Source organism: Amblyomma americanum, chromosome 7 (assembly GCF_052857255.1).
Source record: "Amblyomma americanum isolate KBUSLIRL-KWMA chromosome 7, ASM5285725v1, whole genome shotgun sequence".
NCBI classification, from domain to species: domain Eukaryota; kingdom Metazoa; phylum Arthropoda; class Arachnida; order Ixodida; family Ixodidae; genus Amblyomma; species Amblyomma americanum.
In genome coordinates, this window is record NC_135503.1 from 43,304,125 (window position 1) to 43,325,941 (window position 21,817).

A 21,817-nucleotide genomic window follows, 5' to 3' on the forward strand; every position below is an offset into this window, starting at 1 on the left:
GTCTTAGGTTCCGATCAGATCTTCTGGTACTTTCTCAATAACCACAGATACAGGCCTTTCCGTATGGTGACTCCCTGAGACAATGAAGCAAGCCATAGCCACCTTGTTCTTTAAGTCGGCTCTCACAAAGTTGTGTCGAAATGCGCTGCACATTAGCTTTTACATTAAGGTATACAAAGGGTGCGTTCGGAAGGCTTCATTCTGGCAGCGATCACAATGGTTGTTGAAAACCTAATAAAATATAAAAGCTAAAACTCGGAGTTATTGGGTTTCGCGTCGGTGTAGTAGTAGTAGTAGTAGTAGTAGTAGTAGTTCGGCGTAACCGTTGGATGGTTGCCATGGTAACTACCGAGAGGGTGTTTACCGTGGAAAGAGGGGGCATGACGAAATCAGAGGAATGCGTAACAGCAGGGTGGTTAACGTAGAAGAAAGGAAGGAGGAGTGTATGACGAAAGGGAAGGAATGTGTAACAGGAGGGTGGTGATCACCGGAATTATATGGAGGGTGCTTACTCTGGAAGCAGGAGGGCATGACTTAAGCGGAGGAATGCATAGCAGAAGGGTGGTTACCATCGGAACCATCCAGAGGATGCTTACCGTGGGAAGAGGGTGGTTACCGTAGAAGGAGGGTATGCAAGTGCAGAGTGCGTACCCGGTAGGTGACTACTGCGGGAACCATCCGGATGGTGGTTACCGCGGAAGGAAGAGGGTGAGGAGCGCGCCTACAGGGGGTGGCTGCCACGGGATGAATTCGGAGAGTGGTAACCGTGGGAGGAGGAGGAAGAGTAATACCTCAACAGCTATCGCTGATTCTCACGTTGGACGTATATTAGTGTGGGCAGAGAAAAAGACAGAAAATAATGTTGCCCAGCCCGCGCAGTAATAACAGTCCTGTGAGTTTTTGTTTTTTCTTCACGCGCAGGCGCTTATTTGGGTAATTTCTTAGCGGAACGTAATGCGCACATTCAATATTTGCCTATATATGCGGTGTCGAGAAGGACAATAAGTGTTAGTCGAAAGTTTGCGCCTGTCCTGACCACCTCGTCTACTGTGTTCTTCTTTTATATTTATGCAGTTTTCCTTTGAAAAAAAAGCTCTGGCAAGCTAGCTCAGCAGCACGTTCTGTTTAATTCATCTATCCACTCGCTATAGGAATTAACAGGGTGCTGTGATTGTAGATGATGGCACGCTGGCAGTACCCGCGCTGAACCAATTGGTTCAACGCGGAAGCAGAGAAGCGCTCGATGGATCGGAGACTTGTTTACACGGCTGCACGCGAAGGCAGCCAAGGCGGCCTAAACACGAATGGTAAACGACTTACTTTTAGCATGCTCACTATTAAGGCGCGAGCGTTAAGGAGCTGCAGAAAATACGACGCCGTTAACAGTGAGCGAAAAATTCACAAAAGAACTACCACGGTTTAACTATGTTACACCGAATGGGGGCGCGATAGCTGTTCTTGATTCTATGATTTAGCTGTTTCTTACCTCTTGGCTTGACTTGTTGCTTGCGTCTGCTATGTGTGCGTTTTGACTTGGATTAAGTCAAAATTTTAGACTACTATCGTATCGAGCACATTGAAATTAGCCTGGACATCGATTTGGTCCAAATCGATGAAGGTCAAATTTCCACGGTGGGGTGGGCCATTTTTTTTTTGGTGGGGGGGGGGTGGGATCTGAAACATTTTGGAAACGACCCAGGTCTAGCTTAGAGACACCATCGCATTGGACATTGTCAAAGTTTGCTTCTGTATCTTTTTTAAGGCTGTTGCTATGAAATCGTTAAGTCCGATGGTTACTTCAATATCATGTGCGCACACCGGACTGAAACTCGAGGTTTGCATTAAGTAGAGCTATCGTCCTAAAAGAGGAAAATAACGTTGCGGCGGAGCGGCTATACCGGACATGAGAAAATCTGCGCTACTTTTGAAACACTGTTGGCGCATAACGTTCTTGATGCCAGAATACTACTAATTTCGAAGGGTATTCACATGGTTGTTAATTTAAATCACCCTGCATTAAATTGCTTCTCAGCTCTACGACAGTATACTTTCACTGCCGCCACGTAACGGTCACACTGGGAGCGATCCTGAGTTAAATCCACAAACCATTCCCCGAGTCATGCAGTGAAGAAACTGTAGAGTAAACAATAAAACGTTTCATCGGGTTCCTAAGTGTGTGCACCTCGAAAGTAACCGGCAAAAAAAAAGGAGTTACTGTTTTCACTATTCAATATTTTCACGGAGGCTTTATGAAGTGAAGTAGTAGTTGGCTACTGTCTTAACTCTCAGCCACCTGAACATTTTTATTTTTATTTTTATTTACGTTAATTTTTTTAATTGTATGTGCCTATGCGCGACACTCAAGAACACCGGCAGCCCTTCCCAGCATGGAATAACAAGGCGCCGACGTCAAAGGCACCTTCACGTCTGCTCCGCCTTCTGCGGCATTCTAGCATCGAATTTTTGTCAGCGCAGAGCGTAAATCTGGCAGCTGTGCATAATTCATGGCGGTCGCCGGCTGGGGTCAGGCCGGGCGCCAGCTGCACACTTCTTACTTGTTCCGCTGCCTTAACGCTCAAGCTGTCGTTTCGCAACGCGTTAGTTTTTTTTTGTCTTCTTTTCCTTCGAAAACAGGAATTCTGGCGTGATGAGGAATTGCTCCGCAACACTTTTTGCGAACGTCAACGATTTAATGACTCGGAAAAGTTGCTGCTTCTACAAAAGCGAATTTTGACGTCGTCTTGAAAAATGCCGGATTTTCTTTCTCTGTTACAGAGCGTCTGCGGTTCTGCTTCGCTAGATCGCAGCGGCTGTTTTGCAAGTATCTTTGTTATGGAGTTTACTCTTGGGTCGGTAAAGGACAACAATCTGTTTATTCGATTCTGTTCCATTCTTATCCTCCATGGAGACTGACCTATCCAAGTGGAAACGGAGACCTAGCGACGCCTAGCTAATGTAGAATGTCAAAGAGGAACAAAATTGAGATGAATCTTCATCTCAATTTTCAGCAATTCACCGCATCAGCAATTCAGCATTTCACCGCATCAGGCGACAAGACTGACCTATCCAAGTGGAAATTGAGACCTAGCGACGCCTAGCTAATGTAGAATGTCAAAGAGGAACAAAATTGAGATGAATCTTCATCTCAATTTTCAGCAATTCACCGCATCAGCAATTCAGCATTTCACCGCATCAGGCGACAAGACTGACCTATCCAAGTGGAAATTGAGACCTAGCGACGCCTAGCTAATGTAGAATGTCAAAGAGGAACAAAATTGAGATGAATCTTCATCTCAATTTTCAGCAATTCACCGCATCAGCAATTCAGCATTTCACCGCATCAGGTGACAAGACAGACCTATCCAAGTGGAAACGGAGACCTAGCGACGCCTAGCTAATGTAGAATGTCAAAGAGGAACAAAATTGAGATGAATCTTCATCTCAATTTTCAGCAATTCACCGCATCAGCAATTCAGCATTTCACCGCATCAGGCGACAAGACTGACCTATCCAAGTGGAAATTGAGACCTAGCGACGCCTAGCTAATGTAGAATGTCAAAGAGGAACAAAATTGAGATGAATCTTCATCTCAATTTTCAGCAATTCACCGCATCAGGTGACAAGACAGACCTATCCAAGTGGAAACGGAGACCTAGCGACGCCTAGCTAATGTAGAATGTCAAAGAGGAACAAAATTGAGATGAATCTTCATCTCAATTTTCAGCAATTCACCGCATCAGCAATTCAGCATTTCACCGCATCAGGTGACAAGACTGACCTATCCAAGTGGAAACGAAGACCTATCGACGCCTAGCTAATGTAGAATGTCAAAGAGGAACAAAATTGAGATGAATCTTCATCTCAATTTTCAGCAATTCACCGCATCAGCAATTCAGCATTTCACCGCATCAGGCGACAAGACTGACCTATCCAAAGTGGAAACGGAGACCTAGCGACGCCTAGCTAATGTAGAATGTCAAAGAGGAACAAAATTGAGATGAATCTTCATCTCAATTTTCAGCAATTCACCGCATCAGCAATTCAGCATTTCACCGCATCAGGTGACAAGACTGACATATCCAAGTGGAAACGGAGACCTAGCGACGCCTAGCTAATGTAGAATGTCAAAGAGGAACAAAATTGAGATGAATCTTCATCTCAATTTTCAGCAATTCACCGCATCAGCAATTCAGCATTTCACCGCATCAGGTGACAAGACAGACCTATCCAAGTGGAAACGGAGACCTAGCGACGCCTAGCTAATGTAGAATGACAAAGAGGAACAAAATTGACATGAATCATCATCTTAATTTTCAGCAATTCACCGCATCAGCAATTCAGCATTTCACCGCATCAGGTGACAAGACTGACCTATCCAAGTGGAAACGAAGACCTAGCGACGCCTAGCGAATGTATAATGTCAAAGAGGAACAAAATTTACATGAATGATCATCTTAATTTTCAGCAATTCACCGCAATCAGCAATTCAGCATTTCACCGCATCAGGTGACAAGTTAACAGCTGACATTTGTGACATTTGCACAAAGTCTAGACTAATCGAGCTTTATCGCTTTCATATGTATCGATAGCGTAGAGAAGGTTAGTTGACTCTTCGAAACTGGAAAGAAAGGGGAAAGAGATGGGGGGAGAAGGGAAAGAGGTTATATGAAGGTATGCGTCCATGGTACTAAATACACTTTTCAGTTTGTGGACAGAAGATGAGAAGAGCCAACTTTCCGAATTGTTTATTCACAAATGGTACACAGGTTGGAATGTGACGGTAGGTCGTCGTCATCCGATTAGTTACAGGCAGTGCCGCTTCTCAAACACCCATGTAGTTAACTCTTTGATTTATGTGGTAACCCCACAAACGTTCGTTTGTATTTTTTTATGCTTAACATGACTGGTACAGTAGCGTGAAGCGACAGAGATTGCCAACGGTAAAGTGTGTCACGAAGGTTGAATAATCTCCACAACAGCGCCTTAAGATGGCCGAAGACTGGAATGTACGTCTGGAAATTAATTTTTACTACCTACTTCAAAACATGCTCGCGATGCACATGAAACGAAATACAATTACAACAAGTGCAGGTACAGATGAGGTATGCATGAAGACGTGTTACGTGTTCTGCGTTAACTGAAAAAGAAAGTTAGATGTTGTTAAATTTTAACGTAAAGTTGAAATAGAGTGGGAACAATATCCTTCGTGCACCAAATGCATCTTCAACATGAATTGTATTGGGGATATATCTTTTGTAAACACATTATTTACATTTCTCAAACAGACACAGATACAGTATACAAGAGGGAATGATGTGGGCGTAAATTATAAACATTCGCAAACTCCGCTTTCGCATAAGTTGGAGGAAACAATAATCAGGCAAACGTAAAACACTAGAAAAATAAGCGCTCCGAATCGCCTGCTGTGACTTGGGCCCTTATATTGTTCTTAATCTTTTTTTTTTCATTAACGTGGCAGCTGGGTGGCTGTTTTCACACGGCACGACGTCGTCACACGCAAAAATAAATAATCAAAGCTATGAAACGGACGGGACACATAGGCTTTCTGCAAAGTTCAGGCGTCTAGGCTACTGAAGCGTGAAGCACCGACTGCACAATAAAAGGCATTGTGTGGTTGGACAGCAGTGAGAAGCTTTAAATATAGGTTAGAATAAATGTGCTTTTTCCTCTTTGTCAACTACTTTCCAAAAATACTTTGGCAGCCCAAAACAGAACGGCTGGCGGTTTTGTACAAGCTGAGCACGGCGTCTATCACTAAGGTTGAGAAAGCGGCTTCCGGTCGGGCTGTCTAAAAGAAAATCAAGATGTGTTCAGGCACACAAGTTATAATGCACTTTTTTTTTCAACCACAGCTTAATAAAGAAGGAAAAGATCGCGGCTTTCCATTTTCAGAACCGTGAAGACCAGGGCTTCGAAGTAGCGAGGTATACAACGCTGCAACGCTCACAAATATCAGTGTCATAATATATTTGGACGTCGCTAGGGCAAACTCGTCGAAGACTTACAGAAGGACGTAAAAAACTTGTCAAAGCTAGCTTTCTTTCCGTTCTGTCTTTCATGCTGGGTCTAATAAACAAAAAAGCATTCTGTAAATATTGCACAGCTCGAGCAAGCTCTGAATTAGCGATAAAAGATAAATCAGGTCACGGAACATTTTCTGTCTCCACGCGTTCATAGTGAAGTCTCAACGGCAGTTCGGCATGGACGTTATAGCCTGTCTTAACAAATTCGTGCAGTAGATGTTAACGTAGAAATGACATCGTCTTATCGCTGGCCAATGACGATTACCATTGCAACAATCATGAAGCTGCGCAGCTTTTGCAGGACAGAGTAAAAGTATGTTTTATGGTTTACGACAGTATCATCTTGATGGTTCACTGGTTTGCACTGGGTCGTCGGACGCATTCAACGACAAATACACAAAAGCAATAAATAAAACTACACTTTGAGCTTAGCCGTTATAAAGGCCGAGAAGCGATAAAATAAAACAAGTTAAAATAAAGTAATTAAAACAAACAACAACACCAACAAAAAATTTTGCACTATACTATGGAACTGATGGACGACTTTAAGGGCTTACGTTACCTGTGTGTTCAAGGCAAAGCGCCTTTGGCAGAATCGACTATAAACGCCAAAATTTCAACGTTCAAAAAAAGGAACACGGCTCTGGTGTGCCTTGCTTCAGATGATAGCTACCCAGTCTTCTTGCCACGATAGCTTCCTAGATGATCGTGGGTAATTATTGCGACATATACATAAATAGGACTGTGCAGAGATAAAAAGTATAGACTTTAGAAAACGTGCGTCTTTTCATGCGACTTTTTTTTGTGATTGCCTGCAGCCGTGTAATGCCGAGGACAAATCAGTTAATCTAGAATGGTACCGTACAAATGAAAGAGCAATAATAGGAGGAATTCAGCTGGTGCAGCTTAAAGGAATTGGGCAGTTAGTGTCAGTTTTAGCAACTCTCATCATGCGCCAAAAGTGAAAATCAATGGTGAGATTGTTTTTTTAAATTTCCATTCTGTTAAATCGTCTGGTCATTCTCATTCATGTTTTAATTTCCCGTGATAACACACGTAGTGGAATGTTCCCAAGCTTGATTTGTACGCAATATGTCTGGCTGAATAACGAAACACCAGTTCTTGATCGCGCATAAGATAAACCTAACTCGACCAAACATTTTCAAATTCCTTGTTTTGCTTGACTAGAATATTAGTAGCTGTGCTTTTTACTGCCGTAAATCCTGAGCGCAGCAATTAACCCAGCAGATAAAGTATTCGTTGCTAGCATCCGCGCTTGTCAGTATTTACATATTTATTTTGTTGCTGGCCCGTCATTGTAGGTTTCCTATTCCCATCCGTGTTAGGCGCTGTCTGCTACGTTCAGAAAAACAAAGCGATTGAAAGTTTCACTTCGTTTACATCTGCGCCTGTTATATTGCTAAAACAGTGTGTCCTTACACCATTATTCACAAAAAAATGGCGCCACAGAAACCGGGTACCGTTTTGATTGGGTTGACAGCGCCGGTCGTACATTAGAGCTAATTGTAGCTCGTCAGCAGCGTCTTTGTATCGTATCTTTTATCGGACGGTTAGGAGTGTGGTGTTTGTCAGTTTTATATCAAGGAGAAAAGAGCCAATGAAGCATGCTGTAATGGAACACACAAAATTTTTCAAAGACGGCTCTCAAACAGAGAACTAATACAGTACTTTGTTAGTTTTTAATCATTTATTTTTTGCGCCTTCATTGTTAAAGCCAGTGCGGCTGGGGTAACTATCACTACATTAAATTCGGCCAAAGTGATTTCTTCTCGCATTCTGGCAAAATAAATAATTGGTCGGTTGATAACAAGCACCATTACAATTTACGCACCCTTTTAAGGGAATTAGGGAGCGCATCTTTTCAAACTTTTATGCAGGGCCGAACTGACGCAATATAACAATTACTGCGGTCTCACCTGAGGTAATTCTAGTGCCTGGTTTGTTAAGTGATGTTCAGCTTTGTGCCATACGGTACATATCAGGGGACTGAAATTGTAAGCACTAACGTATATGCTGGTCTGTGTATAATAACGTCAACTGAAAAGCGAAAACTTTAAACGCAATAGTTTGCTGATAGTTTTTGTTCATTTATGAAACAATCTTAGTAAAAAATGTGTGCGACATTGTGTTCCAACTATTCATGCGCAAATATTATCCTTATGTAGTAACTGCGCCTGCTCTGTCCTTTAATTTATGTAGTGGAATGCGCAAGATTTATTTGCCTGCGGCTCGAAGCCTTTGTACGGTGAGACGGTGCAGAAACGCCTAAATTTCCGCAATGTAGAAAGTAAAACAAACAGTTACGTATGTGCTTTTTGGTGCGCTTACGGAGACAGCAGATTCGTCAAATGCGTGTGTCCGGAAAGCATGTGTTTGCTGCTGATACTATGCGACATATATCCGGATTATGTGTGTTTGATCTTTCATCAGAATGTACTTTTTCCGCTCGAGGAGCCGCACAGAAGGCCATAATCCGCCTAACGGGGTCCAGATCCAGGGCCAGAGAGAATGTGCGGAAAAGAGATTCTAATAGTACAAGAAAAAAATGAATTTTTCAAGGTTAGCTCAAGGGCTCGCAAAGTCTAAGAACGAAAGACCGATGGCACAGGCACTCGGTCACCGCTTTTATTATTCGGAAGAATAAAAACTAGAATCTGCACCTGTTTGAATTATTTACTGGTTGTAGTCGCTATATGGATGTCTTCAGTTTTTTGGCATGCATATACGAACTAAGGTTGTTTTCCGAATATAAAGAAAGCTGCGATACAACGCCTCCTCACTCCGTTATTTTTTGCCGCTACTTTTTCTACGCTCGTTGTCGTTAATACCCGTGAGCAAGCTATTCCAACAAAGCAGACGCCCTTCTTTCTAGCCGAAAAAAAAAAACATTTCTACTCCCTAAAGCGGACAAGCAGGCCCGTTGGTCCCAAAGATTAAACGCGCCCCTAGTTTCTAAAGGCTAGAGCCGAAAAAAAAAACTTCTAATTCTATACCATCCGTGTTTGATATAAAAGTAAATTATTCTAATAGCAATGTGCAACGTTGCGCTATATAAAGAAAAATGTTGAGTTCCCTATTTCGTCATTTGGAGTACTACTTTTTTTTTCACAGCTCCCATATCTGTAAAGTTCCACAGAAAGTGGCTAGGAGGGAAAAGCGAAAATCAGTTTCAAGCTTATTGTTATTCAGTTATAGTTTAGCTCTGTGTCAAGAACGCGACTTTTCTTCAGCTCAACTCTCCTCCTCTCCTTGTCTATTTCATTCCATTTTACCGTCTCCCTCCGCCATGTGTAAGGTACGTTGCTAACCGGGCATTAAGTTTGCCTTTCTTTCCTTCCCTCTCGCTCTCTGTTAGCACTAATGATGCTTTATTTTCATTTTTATTCCTAGATTAACGTATAGATGTAAGTAGCATTAAAATGACGCCGCTTTTGGGCCGTTGTTGACTCTGTTTTCTGCAGGTTATCATGAAAACGAAGGAATATTGGGGATGTAGGAGCGAGGATGAGAAGAAAATAGGAAAGAGAGAAGAAGGGAGGGTGTGTGTGCTTATATTAGCAGCAAATTAGATCTTTTAAGTTCACCCTTTAGAAACCGTTGCGTATGAAAAAGAAAGATGAGGATTAAGACTCTTAGTAATCACAAAATATGTCCCATTTGGGAGCTGCCTGGGATGTTCGCAGTGCAGCTCTGATTTTGTTTTCCTTCAACTTCCGTACCATCTACGTTGTTTTTCTCGGCAGAATGTGTTTTCCTCATAAACTAGTGAAGTAATGGGACCGTTGTGGTGGTGTTAAAACCACTCAGTGTAACAAAAAAAAAGTTGTACATCTCTTCATTATTTTATTTTTATAATTTAAATTTCTTGGTTCAGTCGTGTTTTTGCCCCTATCTTCGGACCACGACCAGTACGCAGTTAAAGCCCTTGAGTGGTTCCAGAGAATGGCTGTTTGCAGCTTACGGTTATGAATTACGGTGGGCCCGCGTCTTTCCTGTTAGGAAACGATAATAGTGGAGCTGCAAAGCCAAGTACTACTGATCCTACGCTCTACTTGAATGATGAAGCTATAAGCTAAGACTACAAACTTCCCTCCCTGAGGTACACAAAAGTACAAAGTTTCAAAATGTACCAAAGGACGCATGAACACAGATGTTTAGACATTTGCAATGTAGAATAAGTGTTAAAAAGACGGTGAGTACAGTGCAAAGCACCCACTTCTGCTCACACCGTGGCACACAATAGCGTCCCTCCCAAAACACGTGGAAACAAAAAGGACGGATGTCTCGAAAAACATTGCACTCGCACACAGATAATGGTAAAAGCGGCCGTCTGGGCACGACACAATCTTGCCTGCTTGCTTATAGATTCCTTGTCCGGTTGCAGGCCTAACGACTACGCCACTCAAGAATGTTTAAAAAACATAATATTTTAAGCATATCATGAAAACATATCATATTTTAGTGTGCTGGCAAATTTTTCATACACTTAGCAATGCGCGTACAGTTTTTGTGAAGAGTAAGCAGCCACTGTACGAATGACCAGAACTGACGACCGACCAGTTTGTTTTCTGCAACTTCTCTAGCACAGCGGTTTTCGAGGGAGGAGAAGGACTTTAATGAAACAGGGGAGGTCTGCCTGGTTGTTGGTCGATCAGACTGTTCTTCGCATATTACTGAACCTAGACAGGCAGTTTAGAGCTCACTACGTTCAACGCACAAAACATTATTGAGTTGTGCTTTCTTCTGCAGCAGTTAACTCTGCGTCAAAGCAGCACTTTTTGTATTGTTCCCATAAATATTCGCCACTGTGCTCTCATCTACACTTAAGGTAGTGTGCGGAGGTTGCTGCGTTGTGTAGCAGTTCTTCTCCCATCCATTAATTTTTCTTCCTTTCTTGAGTAAGGCCGCAGACAAAGGACCGAATTAAACTTTCTTTTCCTCCTTCTTTTTTTCATTCTATCATCGCTTGCAACCGCCGGTTACGTCACAGCAACTCCGTTAACCACGATATTAAAAGCTGGCCGAACCAATGGCAGATGGGCATAACACAGAATCGAAAAAAAAAGTCGTTATACAAAGAAAAACAGTCCCAATGTTTTCATTCGCCAAAGCCTCGTGGTTGTTCTTTTCTTTTCAGCACGGAAAAAGCACTTCGTGAGAAAAAAAAATAGCAGTAAAAATAACTAACCTGAACTAGAATATCAGTAACACGAATACGGGTTACCCATAAACACTACTACTTGCACTTCATGAATCGCAGTGACTGCAGGCAATGGCAACACGTTTGCGGCTAATAGGGCAGTGGTAAGACAGTCTTGAGGGCGCTCTCCTCGTCTCGCCCGTGACAGCAGTCCAAGCTTCGTTTGATTCTCTGGAACTCATTGCCGACGCTGCCCGCTGGCAGTCTTTGTCAGGTGCAAATTCCTGAAACAAAAAGCAGTGCTTCAGTGAAGAAAAGCGGCTCCCACAAAAGGGGAGTCCAAAGTCAACAAGCTCTTGCTTGAAGCATCGGCCCCTAGCTGGATTGCAGCTGTCGATAAGCTTGCCAATCAGGATGGACCGATGAGGCAAGAGCTGTTATCGTGATTTGCTCTTGTTCTAGGTAAACACGACAGTCTATCAAAAGATAGATAAGAGATGATAAAATTGGTTCAAACAAACATGAAACAATTTGTTAAAGCAGAGGGTGTTTTAACAAAAGTGTTCTCGCGTTAACAATCTTCGAGATTAGCGGGCGACCTGAAACTGCCAATTCCCGATAGCCGAATAGAACGGCTCCGACTAATCGTCAACCAGGCAGACCTCTCCTGTTCCATTGAAGTCCCTCCCTCCTCCTCCGACTAATCGTGGGTTCCTCTTTGACGCAAGCGAAGTATCATGAATACAGCCAAACATGATTTCGAAGGTATCGAATAAAATTACCTGCGTGCACATTACCATTTTCTTTCTGTTTGTCTTCTGCTGCAATGCCTTTAAAATCATGTATAGCGGACTGACGTACGTTACTGTGAATACGACTTTTGCCCAAGAAATTAACGTCGTTTTCAACCACAAAAAATTCAATTTGTACTGATTTACTTCAATGGTTCTATTTTTTCTGAATACCCTGTGGAAAAGCCTCGCAATGGACAGGAAACCGACATCAGGTGGAGTGTTGACGACTGAGCTAATTCTTAGTAAAAGAAAGTAAAAACTGTCCGAAAATTATGCGGCTTCTGAGGAAAGGAACAGTATACGAGAATATGCTACTTACCATTTACTCCGAACGCTCCGCTTGCTCGTTAAGTGTAATGTACCGAGGTTAAGCATTAATTGTAATTTCAAACTCGACAACGCTCCGCAGAATAAAGCCCGTGCAGAATATCTGCGCGCACACAATTCCAACGATTCGCATGAAAAGTTTTTTTTTCTCTCTTTTCGGCTCACGAGCAAGCGTCGATGCTAATTGCCTCCTCTCAGTGGCGTTGTCGGGCTTTTAATTTTTTCTTGATGTGGTGCACAGGAGGGGGCGGGGCCGTGTTTAATTTATCTGACACGGTTAACAAAGAAGCAGAAACAGAGAACTAATAGAGAAGGCTACGTGGGGAACGGTGGCAACTAAACTTCACGCCGCGTTTTTGCCATTGAACACCTCTAGACGCCACCACGTCCCATATCGCATCGCGCCAAGGGCTTTTGCAACTTAGGCAGATCAAAAACTTCAATATAAAACGAAATATATATATAAGACGAAATATATAATACAGTGTATAAGACAAATACAATATACAATATAATACAATATACAAGACAATATATAAGACGAAACAAGGACATATCAAGAGCTCTGAGTTCTCGCCGGATTACTTCACCATCCACCTCAGTTCGTTACACGAAAGAAGGTGGATATTATAACACGAGTGCAAATTAAGCTCCCACCTGACTCTTGACTGTCCCCACAATATACAGGGCCTATGCTCAAAACACCGCAGCGTCACCGGTGTGGCGAATGTCCATCTAACAAGCTCATTTCATGGAGGTGTCCCTCAACACAAAATCTCGTATAAGCACCTCCATACTCCGTGCGCGGATTCGTGAACATAACGGTCTTGCCGACTTCCTCAGCCGACTAAAGAGATCAGCTATGCGTCTTTTTCACTTAAACCGCATACCCAGATATTCTGGACAAGCGTGTTTTTCAACAGGAAATAGTTCATGAACGAATTTTTATACATATCGTAAGTGTTTCGCTATAACAATCAATGTATCCGCTAATCTCCCTTCAGCAGGCTTGCATTTTTTCCCGATTAACTTTTTTGCTCTCGTAAAAAATGTTCCCCTTTGGCTTTCTATGGCAGTTTTAACTACTCGATGCGAGCGCCAAACTTTAAAATAAAGATTTTGCTTCACACCGGAAGAATCTATCGTTACCTTAAATATTTCCATAACAAACTTTAAAATTAAGATTTTGCTACACATCGGATGAATCTATCGTTACCTTAAATATTTCCATAACAGTCCCTTACAATATTCCACAGTTGCTTCACAATTAAAATTATGTTCAAGAATCGTCGGCTTGGTGAAAAACTTTGTTGCTTCAGGCGGTTAGTGGCGTACATATCCACACTAGAGGATTGGCCAAGAATCGTGAGGAATAGGGAGGCTAATCGGCCAGTCATGATTCTGGGAGGAAGGCCAGCGACCTGCGTTCCGGGCCATCGGTTCGGAAGCAGGCCTGACAGCCAGGCCTTCCCCAAGTAGAGATCAGCGGTTATGATCAGGGGAAAAAAAGGAGAAGGTATAGGCGACAATGAGTGAGGTTTAGCACCACCAGATGGGGCTGTTAAAATGAGGGGGGTGGTAAACGTCCTCCGCGGATTAGGATTGATGAGAACAAAGTTTATCTTTTTCTTTCTTGCAAGATACGCAGGTGCTCATAGTGTGCAAAGTAAAAATTACAATCGCACAATAAACGCGAACGCCAATAATGAAAGCACCGACCGGATAGATTATACTTACGTAGGCGGTAAATGATCACTTGGTTCGAGGTCAGCCATTGAGAATGGTGAGCGTTACACTGCCGTGGCACCTGTAATGGAACAAGCAATGCAGTGCAGTTTAGTGCTTGTGCAGTGTCGTTTAGCGCGTTTAATACATGCTATGCTTTGTTCGTGTGTGCACGAATGTTGCTGTTGCAGCACGAAAATATATGTCGCTGAATTAATTCGAAGATTTTCTTTTCTCATACTCCCAATAGACACTTTAAATCTCACGCCGTAGACGGGAAGATTAAACTGAGAAAAAGATTTCACGAAAGATGATCCAGGGTTCTTGCGGCTATCGTAGATATAGGCCAAGAAATTATCACGTACTAATGGCCCTGCAATGCAGTTTTCACGTTCATTTTTTTTAATAAACACCTATTGTTATTTTCATGCGCCTTTCATTCGTACCCTGAGAAGCGTAGGGCGCGCTTTGTGACGTTTTTTTTATATGAAAGAAAAGAAAATGGAGTGGAAGGGCAGAATAATCTAAGGCTATTTTTGGCAAGTATAGCACTTATGTGATTGTTCAACTAAATTTCATTTTTAGATATCGCCATATTACGAGCAATTCAGTCATGCAATCTCAGGCTTAACATTGAATATCTTGAATTCTTTTACTCGAAACAGAGCTCCGTACTCGAAGAATACAAACAGTTTTCTGCTGTTCTCTCTCTAAATAACTGGGTTTCAGAACTGAGTTTGTAAATATATTCTGACCAGCGTTACCGCGAAAAGTTTTTTTAGATACTGTTCTTTTGGTTAAAAATAAAGTTTTCGATGGCTGAAGTGCGCCGTTCGTGGTCTGCGCAGAGTTGACAGGATTGGCAATAAGAAATTTCGTAAGCTAAATGCAAGCAGCGATATTCGCTGAATAGCGCTGCAACTTTGCATGAAAGAAACCTGTTGGGTGCAGGAGACCGCGATGGCTCACCTTTGGAATGGCTGTCCAAGATGGGACTGCCGTTGGTGGACGCCAAGGGTGCGTATTTCTTCTTGTTCGCCGGAGAGTCAACCGGCACCGTCTCCATGACAAACTCCTCGGATTTGTCTGCGAGGTAAGCGTGGCCGTGTAATGAAAAATTCAGTTTATGCCCGCAAAAATAAAAAGAGCTTCATATGAACGTGATGCGGTTAAACGGCGCCTGGGAAAATTAAGTTTAACCCCTACAAAAAAAAACAGTAGGGTTCTAATATAGTTAAGCTTAATAAACTTGTGAAACCATGTGTTTAGCCCAGTCGGCTTATGGTCTTGCTTTGCTGTCGTCGGCACGTCTGGCGACGATATTAGACTTAGGTTAGGTTCTGATCGAGATTAAGCTGATCTGATCTGTTCGCGCCGCATATTTAAGTTGATGAAGACGACGATGTGCAATGCACAGCGCGAGAGTGTGTTGTAGTTTAACTCGAGGCGTGGTCGGCTGCGGCGATGGCACAGTGCTCTCGTGCAGTGGACGGTGGAGCTAATCTGTTTAATTCCGCGTGGGCTGTTGCAATGCTGGGTTTCGCCAAGGTCACCTTCAAGGTCAAGCTTCACACAAACTCGGTTAGCCGGTTAGACCTCGTGAAGCAGTGCTTTCTCACTAAAATGAGCATAGGGAACGCGGGAGCAAAAATTACTAATGCACGAAGGCTTATCGCGCATTGCTTAGTTATATTCGCAAAACGTTGCAACAAATAATTTTTGCTAAACTTGGTAGGCTCTTAGGTAGCTAAGATACGATTCGTATCATTCGATCATGAGGCGATTGTGGCCAGCTTCTTCAAATGGCGACTGCCGGGCTGAGGGCAGATGCGATCGGCCCATCCTTCCAAATGTGTTGGGATGGGAGTTGCTTACGATTTGGAATGTCGTGATTGTAGCGGGATCTGCACGCGTTGTACAGCGGGCACCGGGACCAGAAGCAGCAGATGATCACCAAGATGGTGAGCGCGAAGCAGGTCAGCGTCACCGACACTGCGATAGCTGTCGCCAAGCTGGGAAAACAAGATGGCGATATTATTACGCACGGCTGCAGCATGTGTGCCAGCCCATCATTAGACACGATCACGAGATCCAAATAAAACAAGGTAAATCAAGTGCTCTAAAAATATACGCCTTGAGGCGGCTCGATTTAAAGGACACCAGAAAAGAAGCACTGATGGAGGAATGAACCTACGATAAGCCTTTCGGTGCGGTATCAAATATGCAACTTCACTAGGCTTTAGTTCCCCTCTACTTTAGTTCAACATGAGCAGCGTCAAGCTGAAAAACATCCTGATTTGACACTTCTCTTCAACCTTAAGTTAATTTTACTTCTCCTGCTGGAAACAGCGCAAGAACTTCATTTTTTACCGCAATTCTTGTATTCCTTGATTGGTTACATTGACTACTGTGCTTCCTCGAATGTCAAGCACTAAAATCCGGCATGTAAAACTCTTTTTGTTCGGCCATCGCCAGCAAGTAACCGTAGAGATGCAGAGGTGGACTCATTTCCTTCTACAGAAATTCCCAGACGTGTTAGGCTGGTATGGAAACTTAATTTGCAGCGTTTCTTCGAGAATTGGCGCGAGAAGAGTCGTATTGTTGTGGCCGAAGTCATGGTAGATGAAGTGAAGTACCGCCTCCTTACCCTCTAGGTAATACTGAGAAACTCTATGGCAAACAGAAGGGAAAGAAGTATGAAGGGCGGCACAGATGTCAAGTAGGAAGAAAAAAATAAGACGATGATGATGATCATCGTCATACCCAACTATTCTGAACAAATGCATTGTGAACGAGAAAGAGCTTATGAAATGAACGCAGTTTTTGTTCAAATATTGTAATATTTCACTCCAACAATCAATACACTGGCAGACCTCCCGTCGAAAGGCTTGCATTTTTTTTTACTATTAACGCTTTTGCGATCCTCAAAAGCATTCCCCATTGGTTTTCTATAGCAGTCTTTACTGCTTCATGCGAGCGATGGAAGAAGCTGTAAAAGAAAGGTTTTTTGCTTCACATCGGAAGAATGGTAAAGGAAAGGTTTTGCTACGTATCGGAAGATTGCAGCATTATCTTCAATATTTCCATAAAAGTACCTTACAATTTTCTAATATATCACAACTTTTGTCCAAAATTGTTGGACATGATGATGATGGTGGTGGTGACGTGGCACGTGGTCACTCACGCATTGTCAATCTCGTAGAACCACCGGTCAGGCGGGCAGCACTTGGACTCCTCTTGCATGCAACACTCGGTGTAGTCCTCCGGGAAGTAGATGCCGGGGCAGTGGTAAAAGTAGCGCTTCCAGGATCCGTTCCGGATACCCGTGCTATCCGTGACCGTCTCCTGCTCCAGGTGGCTCACGCATGTCTTGGCCGCTGCACACGAAGCACAGAGCGGCAGCTCTAGTAAGATAACATAAACAGTGAGCGGTCCGTGAAGCACCAATACTGCACAGAACTCGAACTGCGAATCTGAAAAGGTGAGCCAGGCGCTTATTTCTACATTGAACAATGGGTACATCTGTTACGCTGATCATCGTGTTTTTTAGAAGCGTTTGCCTTTGCTCCTAGCGCCAAGTTATTAGAGTTGAACGTCGTTATATAACGAAGTTGAAGGGGCCCGGCGATTGCTTCGTTATTGCTTCCTTATAGCTCGGCGATTGCTTCATTATAGCTAGCGTTCACCGAGCCTCCAAGCAGAATCTTCATTATTTCGTTATATCTATTATTTTGTTATAAACGGTTTGTTATAACGAGGTTCGACTGTATTTAGTTTTATTTAGCCCTAACAATTGGTTCCGTAGCGGTTCTCTGCTTTGGTACTTACTCATGCATGAACGTGTATTCCACTATTTATGTGGCACAATATAGTGCAACAAGAACAGATTTATTATATATGATAGAATTAGAGAGCTCGAGCAAGTGCTTGAACATTTAAGACTGCATTCGTTTAACCCTGTATTTACGAACAACTGTCTTGTGTGCTTAAAGACAGAGCACTGAGCCCTAATCCTTACTGTGATAGATAGGGTTCTGTTAAAATATTGGAACACATTTTATTAGAATCCTCCGCTTGCACCGACGACACTGCCTGCTACCAACCTAACATAGGATATTCCAGGTCACCCTATGCTTGTTTTGGCTTCAGTGACTGTTGGCTTCCTTCATATGTATGTCATAACGAGCCCCTCATTACCCTACCCTTGTCTGCACAGTAGAGATTGTTATTTAAGCGCCACTGACACCACACAACAATTACTGCTTCATTTCCTGACGTTGTGAAGAATGTCCACCTGGCCTTGTGCAAATAATTCGGCGGAATATCGCAGAAGCCGGGCATGCGTAAAACAGCAAGCCATTAGTACACCCAGCGGCCCACCTGATCGTTACAGCTGTATGAAGTGATTTGCCGCTGATAAGTCCTGTGCGTCAGTCAAACACAACAGTGACACGACCGCTCTTCTTCCTGGCCGAAAAAGTCGCAACCTGAAGTCGTGCTGTACAGCACTAAGTCAGGAACCACAAAATTCTGCGCAAAGAAATTTACACAACCGCGTTCGTTACCTAAAGGTTGCTTTTTGGCATAACTACTGCGTTTAAGGTGATGCACACTTTGCAGGCGATAGCCCACCGCGCACAAAGTGGACAGCACATCGCATTTCTTAAAGCGAAAGCATTAAGCATCGACACAAAAACCTGGCGTCACCCAAAAAGAGGAAACGTTAAAGAATTCATGATTGGTCGATATAGTGTGTCGTGGTCAAAGGCAGGAAAATACGAAATGTTGACCAGTAATAGTCAGTACTAGTTCTTACAACTGCACAAACCACAATGGTATGGAATAAGAATAGAACTGAAATATGATTGAAATACAATGAAATTAAAGTAAGATTGGAATATAATAACGATACTTTCGCATTACACTCACGAAAGTTCGTTAAGTGTCCCGGGAATTTTATTAATTTTGAAAGCATGACAGCGCAAGTATGTGAGCAACATACTAGAGGCGGCAAGTAATTGACAGCAAAGTTCAGCAAATAGTCCATAAACAACAATAGGGCGAATAAGCGGTGCTCAGTCAAACACCGGAAAATTTTCTTGCTCACAGAGGTAACTACAGTGAAAAAAAAAAGTCCGGCCTCAAAAAGTTTACTCAAGATTTTTGAGTACAGGATATTTACAGTCGTAGGCCTAAATGAGCGTTAAATGCCTACAGCAGTGCCCCTTTTCAAATTTGATAACGACACAAAGATAAGCATTGAATAGCGGCCGCGGTTAAAATGGCAGCTGATTACAACCGCTGCTGCTACTCACTGTACTAATACTCGCACTAGCAATTAGCAGCGCTGGTATCAGTGCCACGTGTGTAGCGGGTGAGCGCAAGAAAAGAACCAAAGAACAAAAACAAAACAAAACCCCTGAGCGTCTCGAACATAAGTTTCTCGACAAGCGCACATATCTCGTACTGTGCCCCGGAAACATGCGCGCCCCAATGAACTTCAATCGGGCTCTGAAGGACACGAAACAAAAAATAATAATAAGAGCCGCGCGCTTCTTTTTCTTTCTCAGCTTTTGTGCTGACTGCGGCTCTCAGTTCGTGTCGTTGCGTGAGTGACTGGAGCGCGAACGAAAACATTTGGCCGATACTCCGAATTCAGTCGAGCGAGACGGACGCTATTGACCGAGGCCGACACGCGGACGCAGCGACCTCACTTCCCACAAAGAAGACAGAACATAGAATGGGACGTCTATGAGTAAAAAAAAGTAAAGAAAAGGCTTTGCAGCACTCTCTTTTGACCCTCTGCTTCTCTCCATCTTTTTCTTCTTGCCTTCTCCCAAGGGAACTGGCGCACGCGAGCGCATGGCGAAGGAAAAAATAATGAAGGCGCTCTGTGAGGAAGTTAGCCCGACGTCCACCAGTTGGCGCCACAATACGCGATTGGTGCGCCCTCTAGAGACTGGTTAGTCAGCCTCAGTGACTGCCGAGCCGCACTTCGGCTGAAGGGTTTCCGGCCAACTGCGTCGTTCGTTAGATCTCCAACGGATCATTGAGTTCGGTCACGTCGCCTGCGGTAGAGACGGCTTAGTGAATTCGAACAGGAATGCACTCCCTATTCTAAATTTTTGTTGTCGTTGCTGCCGTTCTCCTTTGAACAAAAAACGTGCTTTAGTTTCGTACTACAGAACTTTCGGAAGCAGGAGCAAGAGGGTCTGGTTTTGTTTTGTTCTTTACTTTCCTATCAATGAATGTTAGTGAAATTTTCAGATTCAAGTTGTACGTTAGGTATGCAAGGTGGTTGTCTAAAAGGCATCGATATTGAGCATTAAGTTGCGCAAAAAATACATTTGAACCAATTTATCTAATCATCACCTGTGAAAGGTTTTGGTGCGTCGTTTCGTAGCCCGGAATGCATCTGATCATGTATATTTTCTTATATTTCAGTATGTTCTCATGTCTCGTATATAAAGGTAGCAACAAAACCAATTAAATGAGCTGTACCCTAGATGTTTCCACCGCGCCATTAACCGTATCCTCTTTCTTATTTTAGTAGACTTATGTAAACTATGGCCTTCGACAATGGTAAGGAGTTCCGAAGCATTAAACCGGAAATAAAGAGATAAAAACAACTAATTTCAGCCACTTCAATAAAAGTAGCGGCTGTATCCATTTGAACTCTAATAAACCTGGCGTGCTTGATGACATGAAGTTTATCAACATTTATGACTAATAGATGCCTTGTTTTTTTTTTTGTGCATAGCCACCAAAATTTTCAGAGACTGCGCAACATTGATTTTAAGAGCGTGAGCTCTTATTCATCACGTTACTCGATTTCTTGAGGTCTGCTACCACCTGCCTTCGGCGTGAAATTTTCTAAGTCCGAGGAGTTCACGATGACGGCCCCATAGTAAATCGATATAGCAACCCAACTGGTGATTTACTGCTGACGTCATTAGTATTATATCGAATTGGTGATTGACTGGTGACGTCACTTGTAAATCCAAGATGTCGGCCAGTAAATAGTAATTGATGACACCATTAATTAATCCAAGATAGCGGCAGCTAATACTAGTTACTTTAACGCATTCCAGACGGTGGCGGCATCTTTTTTCTCTGCTATCATCATTCGGGGCGAAACCTAAATAAATGGCTAGGGTTATGCAACGTTAACGTCTCTTAAAAAACGCGGATTAGCACGTGCTTTGAGCAGCAACTTTTACCTCTCATAATGACAAGAGGTTAAAACTAAGCATGAATTATTGATAAATGCATGTCTTTTTTTTTTCAACATTCTCGTGATTCTCCTTGAGTGCAATAAAAACAAGTTTATTCCGCTGATATGAGTTCTACGTAGTGCTGAAACTCATAGAGAAAAGATGACAGGGCCGAAATGCTCCTGAAATAAGATAATAATAATGATTACAGTTACACAGTTAAACTTTAACGATGTTCAATTTAATAAATGCGACGCAAAAGTTTGGCAGATTAATCAGCTTCTAGAGACCAAAACACATCCCGATATGCGCCTGACTATCCAATGCCGCGTTCTCGACGTGAAAACTTTCAATTGCGTTAAAAGAAGACCCTGCCATGAGCCTGTCACTCCATCCAGCCTTTGCAAGACTAGACCATCGGAAACTTTCGCTACTCTCTTTGTTCGTCCCCTTTGTCGGCGTTAAAACCGCTTCCATCCGTATCCTATGAATCAATAAATCGCCGGGCAGGTTTGACCCCGCCGTGACGAGTGCCTCAACAACGGCAGCAAA

At 43.0% G+C, this 21,817-nt stretch overlaps 1 pseudogene across 1 annotated transcript in view; it reads right to left on the reverse strand.

Moving 5' to 3' along the window:
* Positions 1-4,728: 4,728 nt before the first annotated feature.
* The window catches only part of LOC144098980 (uncharacterized), a 36,960-nt pseudogene continuing 19,871 nt past the window's right edge, over positions 4,729-21,817 (reverse strand). The window contains exons 2-6 of the transcript XR_013307279.1: positions 17,236-17,428; positions 15,927-16,063; positions 15,021-15,137; positions 14,064-14,133; positions 4,729-11,489 (exon numbers count right to left, since the gene is read on the reverse strand). The product of XR_013307279.1 is annotated as an uncharacterized LOC144098980 (transcript). The remainder of the gene's footprint in view (positions 11,490-14,063; positions 14,134-15,020; positions 15,138-15,926; positions 16,064-17,235; positions 17,429-21,817) is intronic.